The sequence below is a fragment of the Schistocerca gregaria genome, chromosome 11 (genome assembly GCF_023897955.1).
Source record: "Schistocerca gregaria isolate iqSchGreg1 chromosome 11, iqSchGreg1.2, whole genome shotgun sequence".
In the NCBI taxonomy this organism is placed as follows: domain Eukaryota; kingdom Metazoa; phylum Arthropoda; class Insecta; order Orthoptera; family Acrididae; genus Schistocerca; species Schistocerca gregaria.
In genome coordinates, this window is record NC_064930.1 from 106440580 (window position 1) to 106461889 (window position 21310).

The following is a 21310-nucleotide window of genomic DNA, read 5'->3' on the forward strand; positions in this document are numbered from 1 at the left end:
CAACACGATACCACAGTTCATCAAGAGTAGTGACTGGCCACCATTGACCAGACGTTTTCAGTTGGCGAGGGGTCTGGAGAATGTGCTGGCCAGGGCAGCAGTCGAACATTTCCTGTATCCAGGAAGGCCCGTACAGGACCTGCAACTTGCGGTCGTGCATTATCCTGCTGAAATGTAAGGTTTTGCTGGGATCGAATGGAGGGTAGAACCACGGGTCGTAACACATCTGAAATGTCCACTGTTCAAAGTGCCGTCTATGCGAACAAGAGGTGACCGAGACGTGTAACCAATGGCACCCCATACCATCTCGCCGGGTCATACGCCAGTATGGCGATGACGAATACACGCTTCCAATGTGCGTTCACAGCGATGTCAAAACACGGAAGCCCATATCGATGATGTTTCGTTGAACGGTTCGCACCCTGACACTTGTTGTCTGCGGCAACTTGCGGAAGCGTTACACTTGTGTCACGTTGAACGATTCTCTCGAGTCGCCGTCGGTCCCACTCTTGCAGGATCTTTTTCCGGGCGCAACTATGTCGGAGATCAGATGTTTTATCTTATTGCTGATATTCACGGTACACTCATGACATGGTCGTACGGGAATAGCCGCACTTCACCGCTACCGCGGAGGTGCTGTGTACAGTCGCTCGTGAGCAGACTGTAACACCACGTCCTAACTGACTTACGTGCTGATAACCTGCCATTGTAGCAGCAGTAACCTATCTAACAACTGTGCCAGACACTTGTCTTATGCAGGGTGTTACAAAAAGGTACGGCCAAACTTTCAGCAAACATTCCTCACACACAATGAAAGAAAATATGTTATGTGCACATGTTTCTGGAAACGCCTACTTTTCATGTTAGAGCTCATTTTATTACTTCTCTTCAAATCACATTAATCATGGAATGGAAACACACAGCAACAGAACGTACCAGCGTGACTTCAAACACTTTGTTACAGGAAATGTTCAAAATGTCCTCCGTTAGCGAGGATACGTGTATCCACCCGCCGTCGCACGGAATCCCTGATGCGCTGGTGCAGCCCTAGAGAATGGCGTATTGTATCACAGCCGTCCACAATACGAGCACGAAGAGTCTCTACATTTGGTACCGGGATTGCGTACACAAGAGCTTTCAAATGAAAGTCAAGAGGGTTGAGGTTAGGAGAGCTTGGAGGCCACGGAATTGGTCCGCCTCTACCAATCCATCGGTCACCGAATCTGTTGTTGAGAAGCGTACGAACACTTCGACTGTTAATGTGCAGGAGCTCAATCGTGCATGAACCACATGTTGAGTCGTACTTGTAAAGGCACACGTTCTAGCAGCACAGGTAGAGTATCCCGTATGAAATCATGATAACGTGCTCCATTGAGCGTAGGTGGAAGAACGTGGGGCCCAATCGAGACATCACCAACAATGCCTGCCCAAACGTTCACAGAAAATCTGTGTTGATGACGTGATTGCACAATTGCGTGCGGATTCTCGTCAACCCACACATGTCGATTGGGAAAATTTACAATTTGATCACGTTGGAATGAAGCCTCATCCGTAAAGAGAACATTCGCACTGAAATGAAGATTGACACATTGTCGGGTAAACCATTCGCAGAAGTGTACCCGTGGAGGCCAATCAGCTGCTGATAGTGCCTGCACACGCTGTACACGGTACAGAAACAACTGGTTCTCCCGTAGCACTCTCCATACAGTGACGTGGTCAACGTTACCTTGTACAGCAGCAACTTCTCTGACGCTGACATTAGGGTTATCGTCAACTGCACGAAGAATTGCCTCGTCCATTGCAGGTGTCCTCGTCGTTCTAGCTCTTCCCCAGGCGCGAGTCATAGGCTGGAATGTTCCGTGCTCCCTAAGACGCAGATCGATTGTTTCGAACGTCTTCCTGTCGGGACACCTTCCTTCTGGAAATCTGTCTCGATACAAACGTACCGCGCCACGGCTATTGCCCCGTGCTAATCCGTACATCAAATGGGCATCTGCCAACTCCGCATTTGTAACCATTGCACTGACTGCAAAACCACGTTCGTGATGAACACTAACCTGTCGATGCTACGTTCCTCAAAGGAATCGACCTATTCATACGTAATCAGCATGGTTTCAGAAAACATCGTTCTTGTGCAACGCAGCTCTTTATTCGCACGAAGTAATGGCCGCTCTCGACAGGGGATCTCAAGTTGATTCCGTATTTCTAGATTTCCGGAAGGCCTTCGACACCGTTCCTCACAAGCGACTTCTAATGAAGCTGCGGGCCTATGGGGTATCGTCTCAGTTGTGCGACTGGATTCGCGATTTCCTGTCAGGAAGGTCGCAGTTCGTAGTAATAGACGGCAAACCATCGAGTAAAACTGAAGTGATATCAGGTGTTCCCCAGGGAAGCGTCCTGGGACCTCTGCTGTTCCTGATCTATATAAATGACTTGGGTGACAATCTGAGCAGTTCTCTTAGGTTGTTCGCAGATGATGCTGTAATTTACCGTCTAGTGAGGTCATCCGAAGACCAGTATCAGTTGCAAAGCGATTTAGAAAAGACTACTGTATGGTGTGGCAGATGGCAGTTGACGCTAAATAACGAAAAGTATGAGGTGATCCACACGAGTTCCAAAAGAAATGTGTTGGAATTCGATTACTCGATAAATAGTGCAATTCTCAAAGCTGTCAATTCAACTAAGTACCTGGGTGTAAAAATTACGAACAACTTCAGTTGGAAAGACCACATAGATAACATTGTGGGGAAGGCGAGCCAAAGGTTGCGTTTCATTGGCAGGACACTTAGAAGATGCAACAAGTCCACTAAAGAGACAGCTTACACTACACTTGATCGTCCTCTGTTAGAATATTGCTGCGCGGTGTGGGATCCATACCAGGTGGGATTGACGGAGGACATCGTAAGGTTGCAAAAAAGGGCAGCTCGTTTTGTATTATCACGTAATAGGGGAGAGAGTGTAGCAGATATGATACGCGAGTTGGGATGGAAGTCATTAAAGCAAAGACGTTTTTCGTCGCGGCGAGATCTATTTACGAATTTTCAGCCATAACTTTCTCTTCTGAATGCGAAAATATTTTGTTGAGCCTACATAGGTAGGAATGTTCATCAAAATAAAATAAGAGAAATCAGAGCTCTAGCAGAAAGGTTTAGGTGTTCGTTTTTACCGCACGCTGTTCGGGAGTGGAATGGTAGATGGTAGAGAGATAGTATGATCGTGGTTCGATGAACCCTGTGCCAAGCACTTAAAATGTGAATTGCAGAGTAATGACGTAGATGTAGAAGAGGCGTTCAGACAGTCGTTTTTCCCTCGCGCGATGCGATCCGCGAGTGGAACAGCCGGGGGGGGGGGGGGGGGGAGATATCCGCCACACACCGCTTGGTGGCTAGCGGGGTATATATGAAGATGCAGATGTAGAAGTGCTGCTCTGAGATGAAGAGGTTGCCACAGGCGGGGAATTCGTGACGGGCCGCAAGAAACGAGTCAGAAAACTGATCACTAAAAAAAAAAAAAAAAAAACTGAAGGCGGTGGTGGTTATGTAGTGATGATCGTGGTCGTGATGGTTCAACGATATCGTGGTAATTCAGTCCGTTTTGGTGGGCAAGTTCCGTCGGGCAGATTCTCGTAAGCGGCTGGTGAGTCAGGCCCAGCAGCAGATATTTACAGCCGGGCGACGCGGCGACCTCGTGGTTTTGGGATTTGCGGTTCGCAGTTGGCCAACACAACGTTCCGCCGCTGCGACTTATTTGCCGCTATTTCCAGAATGACGACGACGCACGTCGGCAGATCCCCGCGAAACTCGTGAAAAATTCTACAGTCGCTGTTTACAAGTCCAGTGCCAGCACAATTTCCAAAAGCACTTACACTCAATAATAATAATAATAATAATAATAATAATAATAATAACTCGATAAAGTTGGCTTTGAAGATTGGAAGATTCCCGAGCGGTACCTGTACATACAGGATGCTTGGAAATTTCCATTATAAACTTGTAGGACTTGTAAAGGAGATTGAGTAAGTCCAGAAACCTACCGTTTCCTTTCTACGACTGTTTCAGTTCAGAAATGTAACGGCTCCATGTCTGCCGTGGCAAAGAGAAAAGTTTCAGACTTGCTTGTCGTATGCTATAGGATGACGTGAACTATGTCAGACGGTCGTCTCCCTCGCTGTGAGACACGGGAATATCTGCTGTTAACTAACGAACCGAGATGATAGAAAATCCGGATTTTACCCACCCAGAAATCCGCGTGCGCTAGAGCACCCACGTCAGGGTTACTGGGAGTATCACAGACTCCGAATCTAATCCGCCCGATGGATTACCGACTAGGGGGGAAGAGGGGGGGGGGGCGATTGCAGCGGCCGGCCACCCTGGACTGGATGTGGCTTTTAGGCGGTTTTACACGTCCCACTAGGTGAATACCGCACTAGTACACTACTGGCCATTAAAATTGCTACACCACAAAAATGGCGTGCTACATACGCGAAATTTAACCGACATCAAGAAGACGCTGTGATATGCAAATGACTAGCTATTCAGAGCATTCACACAAGGTTGTCGCCGGTGGCCACACCTACAACGTGCTGACACGAGCGAAGTTTCCAACCGATTTCTCACACACAAACGGCAGTTGACCGGCGTTGCCTGGTGAAACTGTGTTGTGATGCCTCGTATAAGGAGGAGAAATGCGTACCGTCACGTTTCCGACTCTGATAAAGGTCGGATTGTAGCCTATCGCTATTGCGGTTTATCGTATCGCGACATTGCTGCTCGCGTTCGTCGAGATCCAGTGACTGTTGGCAGAATATGGAATCGGTGGGTTCAGGAGGGTAACACGGAACGTCGTGCTGGATCCCAACGGTCCTCGTATCACTAGCAGTCGAGATGACAGCCATCTTATCTGCATCGCTGTAACGGATCGTGCAGCCACGTCTCGATCCCTGAGTCAACAGATGGGGACGTTTGCAAGACAACAACCATCTGCACGAACAGTTCGACGACGTTTGCAGCAGCACGGTCTATCAGCTCGGAGACCGTGGCTGCGACGCTGCATCACAGACAGGAGCGCCTGCGATGGTGTACTCGACGACGAACATTGGTGAACGAATGGCAAAACGTCATTTTTTGGATGAATCCAGGATCTCTTTACAGCATCGTGACGGTCACATCCGTCTTTGGCGCCATCGCGGTGAACTAACATTGGAAGCGTGTATTCGTCATCACCATACCCGGCGTGATGGTATGGGGTGCCATCGGTTACACGTGTCGGTCACCTCTAGTTCGCATTGACGGCACTTTGATCAGCGAACGTTACATTTCAGATGTGTTACGATCTGTGGCTCTACCCTTAATTCAATCGCTTCTATTTTCTGTATACAGTAAATATTATCCGCTTGGCTGTACACGACCGCACGTTGCAGGTCCTGTATGGGCCTTTCTGGATTCAGAAAATGTTCGACTGCTGCCCTGGCCATCACATTCTCCAGATCTCATCAACTGAAAACGTCTGGACAATGGTGGCCGAGCAACTGGCTCGTCACTATACCCCAGTCACTACTCTTGATGAACTGTGGTATCGTGCTGAAGCTGCACGGGCAGCTGTACCTGTACAGGCCATCCAACCTCTGTTTGACTCAATGCCCAGGCGTATCAAAGCCGTTATTAGGGCCAAAGGTGGTTTTTCTGGGTACTGATTTCTCAGTATCTATGCACCGAAATTGCGTGAAAACGTAATCACATGTCAGTTCTAGTGTAACATATTTGTTCAATAAATACTCGTTTATTATCTGCATTTCTTCTTGGTGTAGCAATTTTAATGGCCTGTAGTGTACTTACACTATGTGATCAAAAGTATCCGGACACCTGGCTGAAAATGACTTACAAGTTCGTGGCGGCCGCAACCTGTAATGCTGGAATGCAGTATGGTGTTGGCCCACCCTTAACCTCGATGTCAGCTTCCACTCTCGCAGGCATAAGCTCAATCAGGTGCTGAAACATTTCTTGAAAAATGGCAGCCCATTCTTAACGGAGTGCTGCACTGGGGTGTGGTATCGACGTCGGTCGGTGAGGCCTGGAACCAAGTCGGCGTTCCAAAACATCCCAAAGGTGTTCCATAGGATTCAGGTCAGGACTCTGTGCAGGCCAGTCCATTACAGGGATGTTTTTGCCGTGTAACCACTCCGCCACAGGCCGTGCGTTATGAACAAGTGCTCGATCGTGTTGAAAGATGCAATCGCCATCCCAAAGTTGCTCTTCAACAGTGGGAAGGTGCTTTAAACATCAATGTAGGTCTGTGCTGTGATGGTGCCACGCAAAACAACAAGGGCTGCAAGCCCCCTCCATGAAATACACGACCACACCGTAACACCAGCGCCTCCGAATTTTACTGTTGGCACTACACACGCTGGCAGATGACGTTCAAATGGCTCTGAGCACTAAGGGACTTAACAGCTATGGTCATCAGTCCCCTAGAACTTAGAACTCCTTAAACCTAACTAACCTAAGGACATCACACAACACCCAGTCATCACGAGGCACAGAAAATCCCTGACCCCGCCGGGAATCGAACCCGGGAACCCGGTCGCGGGAAGCGAGAACGCTACCGCACCACCACGAGATGCGGACAGATGACGTTCACAGGGCATGCGCCAAACCTACACCCTGCCATCGGATCGCCACATTGTGTATCGCGATTCGTCACTCCACACAACGTTTTTCTACTGTTCAGTCGTCCAATGTTTACACTCCTTACACCAAGCGAGGCGTCGTTTGGCATTTACCAGCGTGGTGTGTGGCTCATGAACAGCCGCTCGACCGTAAAATCCAAATTTTCTCACCTCCCGCCTAATTCACAGTACTTGCAGTGAATGCTGATGTAGCATGGAATTCCTGTGTGATAGGCTGGATAGATGTCTGCCCATTACACATTACGACCCTCTTCAACTGTGGGCGTTCTCTGTCAGTCAACAGACGAGGTCGGCCTGTACGCTTTTGCGCTGTACGTGTCCCTTCACGTTTCCACTTCATTGTCAGGCCATTACAGTGCAGCTAGGGATGTTTGGGAGCATGGAAATCTCGCGTACAGACATATGACACAAGTGACACCCAATCACCTGACCACGTTCGAAATCCGTGAGTTCCGCGGAGCGCCCCATTCTGCTCTCTCACGGTGTTTAATGACTACTGAGGTCGCTGATATGGAGTATCTGGCAGCAAAATGCACCTAATATGAAAAACGTATGTTTTTGGGTGTGTCCGGATACTTTTGATAACAGTATGTTCAGCTTCAAATAAATACTACGCGAAGATTTAGATAACTTTCTGAAGCAGTATCCACCTACCAACGCCAGCTAACAGAAATGTAAATAAACGCACACTCGGTTGCAGAGTGAAAATCTCATTCTGGAAACATCCCCCATGCTGTGGCTAAGCCATGTCTCCGCAATATCCTTTCTTCCAGCAGTGCTAGTTCTGCAAGTTTCGCAGGAAAGCTTCTGTAAAGTTTGGAAGGTAGGAGACGAGGTACTGGCAGAAGTAAAGCTGTGAGGATGGGGCGTGAGTCGTGCTTGGGGAGCTCAGATGGTAGAGCACTTGCCGGGGAAGGCAAAGGTCCCGAGTTCGAGTCTCGGTCCGGCACACAGTTTTAATCTGCCAGGAAGTTTCAGAAATTTAACTCTTAATTTCTATTCCGTGTTTCCATTATTTACACTAAACTTTAACCTACTGTTAATACTGGCATTTTCATGCACTTAGCAACAGGAACTATTGCACTTTTAGTTACAAGGTATCATTTAATATTTGTTAATATTTTTACTTGTAAATAACATGTGGAAGTATACAAGAACATTTCTGCTAACAAGCGTGGATCCACCTACCGGACTCTCATGCTAACCGCTCAGCTACCAACGACTTGTGAACTCAAATACGAGGGTCAGTCAAAAAGTAATGCCTCCTAATTTTTTTTCTACGTTTAATTGTCAGGAAATTTAAATGCAATTACATAGGTTGAAAACCACAACATTGAGGATCATTTTGTCATTTTTCAATGTAATCTCCGCCCATCTCTACAGTTTTGGTCCATCTTTGAACAAGGGCATGTATCCCAGCACGGTAAAAATCACAGCTCTGCTTCCTAAGCCATTGACGCACGGATGTTTTGACGGCCTCCTCATCTTCAAAATGAATCCCACGATGAGCTTCTTTTAGTGGCCCGAACAGATGGAAGTCTGATGGTGCCAGGTCAGGGCTGTATGGGGGATGAGGCAAAACTTCCCATCCAATTTTGACAATCTCGTCAGAGGTGTGACGACTGGTGTGTGGTCTTGCATTGTCATGCAAAAGAAGAACATCTGCCATTGATTTTGTTGGGCGAACTCGCTGAAGACGTGCTTTAAGTTTTTTGAGGGTTGTGACGTATTGAACAGAATTTATTGTGCATCCCTGCTCCAAAAAATCAACCAGAATCACACCCTCTGTATCCCAGAAAACTGTTGCCATAACTTTCCCTGCCGATCGCACAGTTTTGAATTTTTTCTTCCTCGGCGAGCTTGTGTGACGCCACTCCATTGACTGCCTCTTTGATTCGGGTTCAAAAAAATGCACCCATGTTTCGTCACCAGTCACAATTTCTTTCAGAAACTCATCTCCCTCCAAACGGAAGCGCTGCAAGTGTTAGGAGGCTATTGTTTTCCTTGCCTCTTTATTCTGATCGGTTAACATTCTTGGAACCCACCGTGCACAAACTTTTGAGTACCCCAATTGTTTAATAATCGTGATCACACTGCCTATACTAAGAGAAATAATGCGACACACTTCATCTGCAGTCACCCGACAGTCACCACGAATGATGTCATCAACTTGCTGAATGTTGTGTGGAGTCACTGCACTCACCGGCCTGCCGCTCCGCTTTTCGTCAGTCAACGGTGTTTGCCCTTCAGCTTCCTTACAACGACGAACCCATCGTCTAACAGTGCTGACATCCACTGTCACAACACCATACACCTTCTTCAGTCTTTCATGAATGCGTATGCGCGTTTCACCTTCTGCATTCAAGAATTCAATCACACAACGCTGTCTCAAACGAACATCGATGTCGGCCATCTTACAAACTTCTGCTGTGCTGCCACCTGTTGACACAGAAAGTTACTACTGCAGTGGATTGCAGAAGAAGGTTTGAGGAATGGCGCCAAATTCAAATTTATCACTTAACTTAATTTTTTTAAGTAGAAAAAAAATGGGAGGCATTACTTTTTGACCGACCCTCGTATTTTCTCCTCAACACCGCCTGGAAATCATTTTCGAAAGAGTTTTTTAGAGTCCTCTTTTAAGTGTTCCGTATCTCCGTGCGTAAATAATGGAATCCTTTTACAGGGTGGTGCATTGATCGTGACTGGGCCAAATATCTGACGAAATAAGCGTGAAACGAAAAAACTACAAAGAACGAAACTCGTCTAGCTTGAAGGGGGAAACCAGATGGCGCTATGGTTGGCCCGCTAGATGGCGCTGCCATGGGTCAAACGGTTAATAACGGCGTTTTTTTAAATCGGAACCCCCATTTTATATTAAACATTCGTGTACTACGTAAAGAAGTATGAATGTTTCAATTGAACCACTTTTTTCGCTTTGTGATAGATGCTGCTGTAACAGTCACAAACATATGGCTCACAATTTTAGACGAACAGTTGGTAACAGGTCTGTTTTTTTTTTTTTTTTAATTAAAATGCAGAACGTAGGTAAGTTTGAACATTTTATTTCGGTTGTTCCTATGTGATACATGTATCTTTATGAACTTATCATTTCCCAGAACGCATGCTGTTACAGCATGACTACCTGTAAATACTGCATTCATGCAATAAATGCTCAAAATGATGTCCGTCAAGCTCAACGCATTTGTCAATACGTGTAACGACATTCCTCTCAACAGCGAGTAGTTCGCCTTCTGTAATGTTCGCACATGCATTGACAATGCGCTGACGCATGTTGTCAGGCGTTGTCGGTGGATCACGATAGCAAATATCCTTCAACTTTCCCCACAGAAAGAAATCCGGGGACGTCAGATCCGGTGAACGTGCGGGCCACGGTATGGTGCTTCGACGGCCAATCCACTTGTCATGAAATATGCTATTCAATACCGCTTCAACCGCACGCGAGCTATGTGCCGTACATCCACCATGTTGGAAGTACATCGCCATTCTATCATGCTGTGAAACATCTTGTAGCAACATTGGTAGAACATTACGTACGAAATCAGCATACATTGCAACATGTAGACTGCCATCGATAAAATGCGGGCCAATTATCCTTCCTCCCATAATGCCGCACCATACATTAACCCGCCAAGGTCGGTGATGTTCCACTTACCCAATAGTTTGCCGGTTTACGTTACCGCTGTTGGTGAAAGACGCTTCGTCGCTAAATAGAACGCGTGCAAAAAATATGTCACCGTCCCGTCATTTCTCTTATGCCCAGTGGCAGAACTGTACACGACGTTCAAAGTCGTCGCCATGCAATTCCTGGTGTATAGAAATACGGTACGGGTGCAATCGATGCTGATGTAGCATTCTCAACACCGACGTTTTTGAAATTTCCCGATTCTCGCGCAGTTTGTCTGCTACTGATGTGCGGATTAGCCGCGATAGGAGCTAAAACATCTATTGGGTGTCATCATAGCAGGTCGTAGTTGACGTTTCACATGTCGCTGAACATTTCCTGTTTCCTTAAATAACGTAACTATCCGGCGATCGTTCAAGACACTTTGACGATGTCGTCCAGGATACCGAGCAGCATACATAGCACACGCCCGTTGGGCATTTTGGTCACAATAGCCGTACATCAACACGATATCGACCTTTTCCGTAATTGGTAAACGGTCCACGAAGCAAATAACGTCCGCACTGACGGAATGTTACGTGATACCACGTACTTATACGTGTGTGACTATTACAGCGCCATCTATCACAAAGCGAAAAAAGTGATCCAACTAAAACATTCATATTTCTTTACGTACTACACGAATAAGTAATGGGGGTTCCTATTTAAGAAAACGCAGTTGTTATCCGTTTGAGCTATGGCAGCGCCATCTAGCGGGCCAGCCATAGCGCCATCTGGTTTCCCCCTTCAAGCTAGAAAAGTTTCGTTCTTTGTAGTTTTTTTCGTGAGATATTTGGCCCGGTCACGATCAATGGACCACCCTGTATAGGTGAGACTGGGCGTCCAATAGGCACGAGGTTAACTGAACAAGAGAGATATACGCGCCTCAAACAATACAACATATCAGATGTGGCAGAACATCATGTCTTCAGTTCTGAGACTGGTTTGATGCAGCTCTCCAGGCTACCCTATCTTGTGCAAGCTTCTTCATCTCACAGTACCTACTGCAACCCACATCCTTCTGAATCTGCGTAGTGTATTCATCTCTTGGTCTCCCTCTACGATTTTTACCCTCCATGCTGCCCTCCAATGCTAAATTTGTGATACCTCGATGCCTCAGAACACGTCCTACCAACCAATACCTTCTTCTAGTCAAGTTGTGCCACAAGCTCTTCTCCCCAATTCTATTCAATACTTCCTCATTCTTCAGTAGCACCACATTTCGAAAGCTTCTGTTCTCTTCTTGTCCAACCAATGTTCCATGTTTCACTTCCATACATGGCTACACTCCATACAAATACTTTCAGATACGACTTCCTGATACATAAATCTATACTCGATGTTAACAAATTTCTCTTCTTCAGAAACGCTTTCCTTGCCATTGCCAGTATACATTTTATATCCTGTCTACTTCGACCATCATCAGTTATTTTGCTCCCCAAATAGCAAAACTCCTTTACTACTTTAAGTGTCTCATTTCCTAATCTAATTCCCTCAGCATCACCCGACTTAATTCAACTACATTCCATAATCCTCGTTTTGCTTTTGTTGATGTTCATCTTCTACCCTCAAGACACTGTCCATTTCGTTCAACTGCTCTCCCAAGTCCTTTGCTGTCTGTGACACAATTACAATGTCATCGGCGAACCTCAAAGTTTTTATTTCTTCTGCATGGATTTTAATACCTACTCCGAACTTATCTTTTGTTTCCTTTACTGCTTGCTCAATATACAGATTGAACAACATCGGGGATAGGCTACAACCCTGTCTCGCTCCCTTCCCAACCACTGCTTCCCTTTCTTCCCCCATGCTTTTCAGAGTAGTTAAATATAACCTTAATCTATCGAAATATGATGAAAACCGAAAATCGATGTTTTCCGACCTGAACTACGGTGTGGTATCCTTAAATTGTACTTTCGCCACCATATCGAGAGCAAGTTGGCGACACAAACTGTAACTGTACGAGTCGGATACGTGTTTGAATTTAGACTCAAGTTTTCTTTGAACCTTTCAGTAATTGTGTCACCCGAGTTGGGAGAGGGGGTCTCTGTTATTTTATCCCTGAAGCCAAGAATGACCTCTATTCTTATTAACTCACAGGCACCGTCTACTTCCTATCAAGTTGTTAGCATTGGCGGAGTCCAGCTGCCCGTTACGTCACTGGGCCACTTCGATTAACCGCAGCATTAGAGTCTCCTCTTGAAGAGACGTGGCACGCCACTGCCGGCCGATGAAGTTCTCTCGCCATTCCACTCCTGAGGCGGCACGCAATAACCGCCTATGACGTGCCTACGGCGCGGAGCTGGGGAATTCAATTACGCAGTCTCGCTCGCTGGGAGCTATAACGCCCTCTCCAATCGATCCAATTCAGAAAATAATTCAGACGATTAATCTCGTACACACACATGTTCAACAAATTCCGGAACGTTCGACATTTCGCGCCAATGGCGTTTTGGAGCGAAATGCGGTTGGCATCTTTGCACACACCCGTGTCTAACGTGTAACAGCCGAAAGTTTCATTTATAGTATGCCTGTTAGTTCCTGTTCGGTGCTGTATTGAGTAGAACGTTGTGTCGTACAGCTCGCGAATTCCGAGACGGCAGAGTTACAGCGAAACATATCTCAGTACTAATTTTGTGATTGTAGGCACTGAACTCTAATAATAATTGAACTACCATAATATGGAAGCGAAGCAACACTGTCTCGTATGGTAATGAAAAGGGAAGTAATTCATGCTGTAAAAGTTACAATTTGACTGCAAAAATTTTGGACAGTATAAACTGCTTGAATAATGAACTTTGACATGAAACCTTGAGTAACTGGTTTTGCAAAATTGATCACAAAAACTCTCTCTGAATAACATACGTTCATACTGATTGAATAAATAAAAAATATCATAATATTTTCTCCTTACCTCTAATCTGCGCAAATCTGGATAACACGTTACAGCACTGCTCTGTTTTGCGCGCCACTATGCCAAAGCTGCAAATTGCTGTATCTGCGCACACACACACACACACACACACACACACACACACACAAACACAAACACAAACACACACACACACACACACACACACACACACACACACAAACACACACACACACACACACACACACACACACACACACACACACTAGAGGTGCAAATAGAACTGTTTTTCAAACACACTTGGCTGCATGATGCATTAAAAGTTGTACTAGAAGGGTTGGTAAGCAAATGAAATACGCACATAAATGACAACACTAAGTTTAACTGTGAAACGTGCTCAAACAATACACTTTCCTATCTTTCAAATCCAGCAAGTTAGTCCGATGACGCAGCAACAATGAAAAAAGTAACATAATTATAACACTTATCTGTTATTCCATTAGACTTCCTGCTTCACAAAAAATTCATTGATAAATTGAGTCTTTAAATTTTAAATATAGTATTGCTTCCACACACTAACACAGCTTAACATTTCTACATCTACATTTACACTCCGCAAGCCACCCAACGTTGTGTGGCGGAGGGCACTTTACGTGCCACTGCAGTGCCTCACTTTCCTGTTCCAGTAGCGTACGGTTCGCGGGAAGAACGACTGTCTGAAAGCCTCCGTGCGCGCTCGAATCTCTCTAATTTTACATTCGTGATCTCCTCGGGAGGTATAAGTAGGAGGAAGCAATATATTCGATACCTCATCCAGGAACGCACCCTCTCGGAACCTGGACAGCAAGCTGCACCACGATGCAGAGCACCTCTCTTGCAGACTCTGTCACCCGAGTTTGCTAAACGTCTCCGTAACGCTATCACGGTTACCAAATAACCCTGTGACGAAACGCGCCGCTCTTCTTTGGATCTTCGCTATCTCCTCTGTCAACCCGACCTGGTACGGATCCCACACTGATGAGCAATACTCAAGTATAGGTCGAACGAGTGTTTTGTAAGCCGCCTCCTTTGTTCTAAAAACTCTCCCAATGAATCTCAACCTGGCACCCGCCTTACCAACAATTAATTTTATACGCTCATTCCACTTCAAATCGTTCCGCACGCATACTCCCAGATATTTTACGGAATTAACTGCTACCAGTGTTTGTTCCGCTATCATATAAAGGATCCTTCTTTCTATGTATTCGCAATACATTACATTTGTCTATGTTAAGGGTCAGTTGCCACTCCCTGCACCAAGTGCCTATCCGCTGCAGATCTTCCTTCAAATCGCTGCAATTTTCTAATTCTGCAACTTCTCTGTATACTACAGCTCCATCCGCGAAAAGCCTCATGGAACTTCCGACACTATATACTAGGCCATTTATATACAGGGTGTCCCAGCTATCTTGTCCACCCAAAATATCACTGGAACAATAACAGCTATTGGGAAACGATTTTCACCGGTATCAATGTAGGGCTGGGGCCCATGAATGTACATATTTGGAAACATTCTAAAACGAAATCATATGTGTTTCTTAACACAGACTCAAGTTGTTTTAAATGGACCTCATATATTTTTTCTTCAGCAATCCGTAGCATGACAAAGCACATAGACAATGGCGTTGATTGCATCGCAATATTCCCATTACATCCCGAGATATTCAGACGCGAAGTTGACGCTTCAAACACCCGACATGCGCTGCTAGCGCACGTCCTGAGGCTCAGGCGTGAACCCCATGCTGCAGGATGGCAGCAGACCGTATTATTCGTTTCGGACCTCTTGATAAGTATGGAGGTGTGATTACGCATGTCAATCACATCGCGATTCCGGGCAGCATGGGGTTCACGCCTGAGCCTCAGGACGTGCGCTAGCAGCGCATGTCGGGTGTTCCAAGCGTCAACTTCTCGTCTCAATATCTCGGGATGTAATGGGAATATCGCGATGCAATCAACGCCATTGTGTATGTGCTTTGTCATGCTATGAATTGCTGAAGAAAAAATATAGGAGGTCCATTTAAAAAAACATAAGTTTGTGTTAAAAAAAACACATATGCTTTCGTTTTAGAATGTTTGCAAATATGTACATTCATGGGCCCCAGCCCTACATTGATACCGGTGAAAGTCGTTTTCCAATAGCTGTTGTTGTTCCAGAGATATTTTGGATGGACAAGATAGCTGGGACACCCTGTATATTGTGAAAAGCAATGGTACCATAACACTCCCCTGTGGCACGCCAGATGTTACTTTAACGTCTGTAGACGTCTCTCCATTGAGAACAACATGCTGTGTTCTGTTTGCTACCTCATTCCAACACAGCTAAAAAATTATCTGATTTGTTCTCAACTTCGACAGCTCTCTCTACCAAAGCGAAACATTGTCTGTTCTACTGCGCCCTCGCGCATCTTAGAGATACTAGCTTAACTTCTGCGATACAGCTTCACAACTGATTCAGATACCAAAATTGTGCACGACACCCATCAGGAGCAGCAACGCGTCTGCATTAAAGTTTGGATGAAACTCAAGAAAATCTTTACAGAGACCCACCAAATGATGCAGGAAGCCTACGGCCGTATTACGAACGGCTCACGCTGTTTAATAATGGCCGGACGGAAGTTAATGACAAACCTCGTTCAGGACGCCCTTCGACGTCTACCAGTGACACTCATGTGAGGAACTTCAACAAAATTGCGAGTGCCAGTCAAGACTGACTTACCGAGATATTGCAGAAGAATGTAACATTACAGTTGGCTCGTGTCATGAACTCGTGACGCACCATCTAGGAATGCATCGTGTTGCCGCCAAGTTCATCCCATAGCTGACGGCTCGAGACCAGAAAGACCATGGCCTCGCTACCTGTGAAGAGCTTTGTAGGCCGCGCAAATAAGGGCCAGATGTTCCTTAAGAGGACCATTTACTGGTGATAAGACGTTGTCCAATCTTCCAATTGGGTTGGGAAAGATTCTCCGAAACCAAACGAGCTCGGCAGGTCACGTCAAATGTCGAACACATGTGAGATACACTACTCGCTATTAAAATTACTACAACAAGAAGAAATGCAGATGATAAGCGGCTATTCATTGGACATATATATTATATTAGAACTGACATGTGATTACATTCTCACGCAGTTTGGGTGCATAGATCCTGAGAAATCAGTACCCAGAACAAACCCCTCTGGCCGTAATAACGGCCTTCATACGCCTGGGCATTGAGTCAAACAGAGCTTGGATGGCGTGTACAGCTACAACTGCCCGTGCAGCTTCAACACGATACCACAGTTCATCAAGAGTAGTGACTGGCGTATTGTGACGAGCCAGTTGCTAGGCCACCATTGACCAGACGTTTTCAATTGGTGAGAGACCTCAAGAATGTGCTGGCCAGGGCAGCAGTTGAAGAGTTTCTGTGTCCAGAAAGGTCCTTACAGGACCTGCAACATGCGGTCGTGCATTATCCTGCTGAAATGTAGGGTTTAGCAGGGATCGAATGAAGGGTAGAGCCACGGGTCGTAACATCTGAAATGTAACGTCCACTGTTCAAAGTGCCGTCAATGCGAACAAGAGGAGACCGAGACGTGTAACCAATGGCACCCCATACCATCACGCCGGGTGATACGCAAGTATGGCGATGACGAATACACGCTTCCAATGTGCGTTCACCGCGATGTCGCCAAACACGGATGCGATCGTCATGATGCTGTAAGCAGAACCTGGATTCGTATGAAAAAATGGCGTTTTGCCATTCGTGCACCCAGGTTCGTCGTCGATTACACCATCGCAGGCGCTCCTGTCTGTGATGCAGCGTTAAGGGTAACCGCAGCCACGGTCTCCGAGCTGATAGTCCGTGCTGCTGTAAACGTCGTCGAACTGTTCGTGCAGATGGTTGTTGTCTTGCAAACGTCCCCATCTGTTGACTCAGGGATCGAGACGTGGCTGCACGATCCGTTACAGCCGTGTGGATAAGATGTCTGTCATCTCGACTGCTAGTGATACGAGGCCGTTGGGATCCAGCACGGCGTTCCGTATTACCCTCCTGAACCCACCGATTCCATATTCTGCTAACAGCCACTGGATCTCGATCAACGCGAGCAGCAGTGTCGCGATACGATAAACCGCAATCGCGATAGGCTACAATCCGACCTTTACCCAAGTCGGAAACGTGATGGTAAGCATTTCTCCTCCTTACACGAGGCATCACAACAACGTTTCACCAGGCAACGCCGGTCAACTGCTGTTTGTATATGAGAATTGGTTGGAAACTTTCCTCATGTCAACACGCTGTAGGAGTCGCCACCGGCGCCAACCTTGTGTGAATGCTCTGAAAAGACAATGATTTGCATATCACAGCATCTTCTTCGTATCGGTTAAATTTCGTGTCTGTAGCACGTCATCTTCGTGGTGTATCAATTTTCATGGCCAGTGCTGTAGTTGTCTTTCACGTTGAAGGATTAGTTCAACGTGATTTCGTGCCAGACGGGCAAATTGTTAAGGAATAGTACTATCTGGGCGTGTTACGAAGCCTCCAATAAAATGTGAGAAACAAACGGTGTGAAATGGCGCGAGACAGTTAGTGGCCTTTGCATTACGATCCGGAAGGCTTTTGGCACTGTACCACACAAGCGGCTCGTAGTGAAATAGAGTGCTTATGGAATATCGTCTCAGCTATGTGACTGGATTTGTGATTTCCTGTCACAGAGGCCACGCCGGCTGCGGTGGTCTAGCGGTTCTAGGCGCTCAGTCCGGAACCGCGGAACTGCTACGGTCGCAGGTTCGAATCCTGCCCCGGGCATGGATGTGTGTGATGTCCTTAGGTTAGTTAGGTTTAAGTAGTTCTAAGTTCTAGGGGACTGATGACCACAGATGATACGTCCCATAGTGCTCAGAGCCATTTGAACCATTTTTTGAACAGAGGTCACAGTTGGTAGTAATTGACGGAAAGTCATCGAGTAAAACAGAAGTGATTTCTGGAGTTCACCAAGATAGTGTTATAGTCCCTTTGCTGTTCATTATCTATATAAACGATTTGGGAGACAATCTGAGCAGCCGTCTTAAGTTGTCTGCTGATCGCGCTGTCGTTTATCGACTAATAAAGTCATCAGGAGATCGAAACAAATTGCAAAACGATTTAGAAAACTTATCTGTATGGTGCAGCAATTGGCAACTGACCCTAAATAACGAAAAGTGTGGGGTCATCCACATGAGTGCTAAAAGGAATGCGTTGAACTTCGGTTACGCGATAAATCAGTCAAATCTGAAGGCCGTAAATTCAACTACGGGTAAATACCTATGAATTACTATTACGAATATCTTATATAGGAAAGAACACACAAAAAATGTTGTTGGGGAGGCTAACCAAAGGCTGCGTTTTATTGGCAAGACACTTAGGAAATGCAACAGACCTACTATGGAGACTGCCTACACTACACTTGTCCATCCTCTTTTAGAATACTGCTGCACATTGTGGGGTCGTTACCAGATAGGATTGCCCGAGTACATCGAAAACCTTCAAACAAGAGCAGCACGTTTTGTATTATCGCGGAATAGGGGAAACAGTGTCACTGGAAAGATACACGATATGGGATCGACATCATTAAAAGAAAGGTGTTTTTCGTTGCGTAGCAATCTTCTCACAAAGTACGAATCACCAACTTTCTCCTCCGAATGCGAAAATACTAAGGACTCCTATTTTTTTATAAGTACATAGACCAGTTTATTTCTACAATGGCTTACATCAGTTTACAGCTTTAACATTTAGCTATTTTTCCACATAATCACCATTACTGTCGATCTATTTTTGTAGACGCTGTGGCAGTTTTTGTATGCCCGTGTCATACCAGCTCTCCGCCAAGCTGTTCAGAAAGTTATGAACCTCTTCTTTCACCTCGTGGTCGGAGCTGAATCGCTGGGACCACAATTAACGCTGACAGGTACTGTGAGACTGAAAAAACTCAAACAGGCAATTCAGAACCGGAAAACAGGAATGTAGAGCAAGGGCGTATACATTCTCCGTGACAACGCTCGCCCACATATCGCTCGGCAACCGTTGTTCTCCTGCAACAGTTTCAATGGAATATAATCACCCACCCACCATATAGTCCTGTTCCCTAGCTTAAAAGGACATTTGGCCGGAAAGCGATTCAGCTCCGACGACGAGGTGAAAGAAGAGCTGCATAACTTTCTGAACAGCATGGGGGCGAGCTAGTATGACATGGGCATACAAAAACTGCCACAGCGCCTACAAAAATGCATCGGCAGAAATGGTGATTATGTCCAAAAATAGCTAAATGTTCAAGCTGTAAACTGATGTAAACCGTTGTAGAAATAAACAGGTCTATACGAGACTGGAATAATAGAGAATTATGAAGGTGTGAAGATATGAAAATTACCGAACTATCAGTTTAATAAGTCACAGCTGCAAAATACTAACGTGAATTCTTTACAGACGAATGGAAAAACTGGTAGAAGCCGACCTCGGGGTAGATCAGTTTGGATTCGGTAGAAATGTCGGAACAAGTGAGGGAATACTGACTCAACGACTTATCTTAGAAGAAAGATTAAGGAAAGGCAAACCTACGTTTCTAGCATTTGTAGAGTTAGAGAAAGCTTTTGACAATGTTGACTGGAAAACTCTTTTTCAAATTCTGAAGGAGGCAGGGGTAAAATACAGGGAGCAAAAGGCTATTTACAATCTGTACAGAAACCAGATAGCAGTTATACGAGTCGAGGGACATGAAAGGGAAGCAGTGGTTGGGAAGGGAGTGAGACAGGGTTGTAGCCTCTCCCCGATGTTATTCAATCTGTATATTGAGCAAGCAGTAAAGGAAACAAAAGAAATGTTTGGAGTAGGTATTAAAATCTACGGAGAAGAAATAAAAACTTTGAAGTTCGCCGATGACACTGTAATTCTGTCAGAGACAGCAAAGGACTTGGAAGAGCCAGTTGAACGGAATGGACAGTGTCTTGAAAGGAAGTTATAAGGCGAATATCAACAAAGGCAAAACGAGGATGATGGAATGTAGTCTAACTCGGGTGATGGTGAGAGAATTAGATTAGGAAATGAGACACTTCAAGTAGTAAAGGAGTTTTGCTATTTGGGGAACAAAATAACTGATGATGGTCGAAGTAGAGAGGATATAAAATGTAGACTGGCAATGGCAAGGAAACCGTTTCATGAAGAAGAGAAATTTGTTAACATCGAGTATAGATTTAAGAGTCAGGAAGTCGTTTCTGAAAGTATTCGTATGGAGTGTAGCCATGTATGGAAGTGAAACATGGACGATAACTAGTTTGGACAAGAAGAGAATAGAAGCTTTCGAAATGTGGTGTTACAGAAGAATGCTGAAGATTAGATGGGTAGATCACGTAACTAATGAGGAAGTATTGAATCGGATTGGGGAGAAGAGAAGTTTGTGGCACAACTTGACCAGAAGAAGGGATCGGTTGGTAGGACATGTTCTGAGGCATCAAGGGATCACCAATTTAGTACTGGAAGGCAGCGTGGAGGGTAAAAATCGTAGAGGGAGACCAAGAGATGAATACACTAAGCAGATTCAGAAGGATGTAGGCTGCAGTAGGTACTGGGAGATGAAGAAGCTTGCACAGGATAGAGTAGCATGGAGAGCTGCATCAAACCCGTCTCAGGACTGAAGACCACAACAACAAAATGAAGGTGGTTCGATGAACCCTATACCAGAGCCTTAAATGTGATTTGCAGAGTATCCATGTAGATACAGATAATGCACCCACACACTCATCCTGTTGGTGCGTGACTATTGCACAAAACACGAAATCGCTGTTCTACTTTACCTGCGTACGCTCCAGACTTGTACCACGCGGACATTTGTTTGTATTTCCAAAGTAGAAAACCCCATTGAAAGGCCGAAGATTTGCAACGACAGACGAGGATAAAGAAAATTCGAAGAATGCGCATCGAGCGATGCTGCAACAAGCGCGCCGCGATGCTGCAACAAGCGCGCCGGCCGCTGTGGCCGAGCGTTTCTAGGCGCTTCAGTCCGGAACCGACGCGACCGCTA

General features: G+C 45.7%; 1 protein-coding gene across 1 annotated transcript in view; it reads right to left on the reverse strand.

Annotated features, from left to right (window-relative positions):
• LOC126295354 (putative sodium-dependent multivitamin transporter) overlaps positions 1-21310 on the reverse strand; it is a 308018-nt gene that overhangs the window by 134955 nt on the left and 151753 nt on the right. The window lies entirely within an intron of this gene.